Raw genomic sequence first — 2,270 nt, forward strand, 5'->3', positions numbered from 1 at the left:
TAATCTTATTTAACGACATTAAATCAATAAAGATTTTTAAGTTGAATCATATGAATTTTAGTTGTGATGGTAGATTGAAGAGAAAAAATATTTTGGAGGTTTAGCCTAGAGATAAATATGGACTCATATTCTCTGATTCAGCTCTTTAAAGTCAAACGACAGGAAAGTGACCACTTTTTCAATAACATAAATACCTACTTTTTATTCGGTTCCTACTTTCAGCCAAGCACGATGTTAAGCTCTCACTACAGCTTTTTTTCAAGATTAGGTATTACTATCTCCATTTTATAGTTGAACTTAGAAAAATAAACTAACTCTGCTCAAGGTTTTGAAGGAAAAAAATTATAGACCACAATTTGAGCCCAGAAAGCTAAAGCTCATGTTCTTCCCATCTGTCTAAAGAAAATCTATCCTTTGAAAATGGGATTTGAATTTCCTGCATCTGATAAATAACTCTTCTGCTTTCAACGAAGGTGTCACTAGTGACAGAGAGTAAATCATTATGTGATTTATCTTAGTATATGAACCCATCTATAAAGAAGTATTTCTCCTTTTTGCTGGCACTTTCTAGACAGTTAAACTCATTCTGAAAACACTAAATCTGTTGGACTCTCCTTGCCCAGTGTCATCATTCTTCAGTCTGAGGAGTCCTCCTTGGTGAAGATCTAAGCAATAGTTCTGAAAGTGTGGTTACCAGCCAAGCAGCGTCAGCAACACTTGGGAACTTAGCAGAAATGCAGGTTCTAGGATTCTGCTGCAGACCTGCCAAATCAGAATAAACTCTGGGGGTAGGGCCCAGCGATCTGTGATTCAACTAGCCCTTTGTGTGATTCTGCGTCATGGTCAAGTTTGAGATTCAATAATCTACAGGAGTACTCCTATAAGTCTCTCAGACCCTGATACGGCCTTCTGTAAGATCCACACGGAAAGCATTATCAAGCTTCTAAATTCAAGTGATTAAGAAAGTGCCAACTCTAAATTTGTTTGACTGCTTACTTTTTCCTTAAACAGAAAGACTTTAATTCCATCAGAAAACCCATGCAGAACAAAATACCACTACCTTTCCCTAGGAGGGAATCAGGGTTATGGGTATCTGTAAACACAGACACAGACACACTCACACACACTCACATACAAACACCCAAATACTCAAGCATGAAGGGAACTCTGTCTAGGTTTAAGGAAATCTTAAATGTCCCAGGGATCCTTATATAGGCATGAGAGCTCAGGGGCAGTGCTTGACTTAAATACAGTGAAACTGTCTTTGTGTGCATCAGTATAGAAGGGAAGACGCTTTGAACTTCATGTCATTGGCTTGCTGTGTGATTTCAGGCAGGTAAATAGCCTCTCTTATTCTCAGTATCCTAATCTATAAAATGGGAGAGTTAACATTTTAGGGGCACTTCCCACATGCTGAGAGCCTAGAACTAAATGTTTTTCAAACATTTCACATTTAAAACTTATGACAAGTATTTATAGTCCCTATAAATACTATATATAGTCAGAAGTTCAAAGAGGCCAAACCAATTGTCTGAGATCACACAAGTTTAGTGATGGAGAAGGAGTTAATCCTCGTTCCTGATTCCAAAGCTTGTGCTCTTAACCATTGTGCTTCCTCTATAATTGTCCTATTTCCATTATTCTTCCATCTGAGGACTCAAATATAACTTCCCCACTGTACCTGGAATCTTGGTGTTTTAGTTAACATGGATTAACTTGAATTGCACATATAGCTGAGTAAGCCACACATTAAGATAAAACATTTCCAAAGATTTTTAAGGCATGGAAAAGGAGAAAATCTTTGCTAGGATAGACACATAAAATACCTAATTTGTTCATAAAATCATATAATGTATAAAATATAATTTATAATTTAATTTATAAATATAATTTATAACAATGTAACATATAAAATACATAATTTTGTTCATAAAACTACCATCTTTGGAATATGCGTAGATGACTTGGCTTCAGCAGGGGAGTAATAACTTCGCTGTTCTATGACTTAGCCCAAAAAAGTTTTCAAAGTTTTTAAATGTAAATTCCTTGAAACCAGCACTATATCTTCCTTATTTTGTATTTCTAGTATCTGTCAGGATCAATAAATGATTGTCGAATAACCTAATCGAAAGAAATAAATATAAAATTTGGGTAATCTCTCACTCATCTCTTTAGTAACATTCTCTTAAGATGAATGTATTCAATAAGATTACTTTCCCATTACTTAGATAAAGCTACTGATTTCAATATATGAATTTAATTGGGACATA

Source organism: Pteropus alecto, unplaced genomic scaffold (assembly GCF_000325575.1).
Source record: "Pteropus alecto unplaced genomic scaffold, ASM32557v1 scaffold71, whole genome shotgun sequence".
NCBI classification, from domain to species: Eukaryota; Metazoa; Chordata; class Mammalia; order Chiroptera; family Pteropodidae; genus Pteropus; species Pteropus alecto.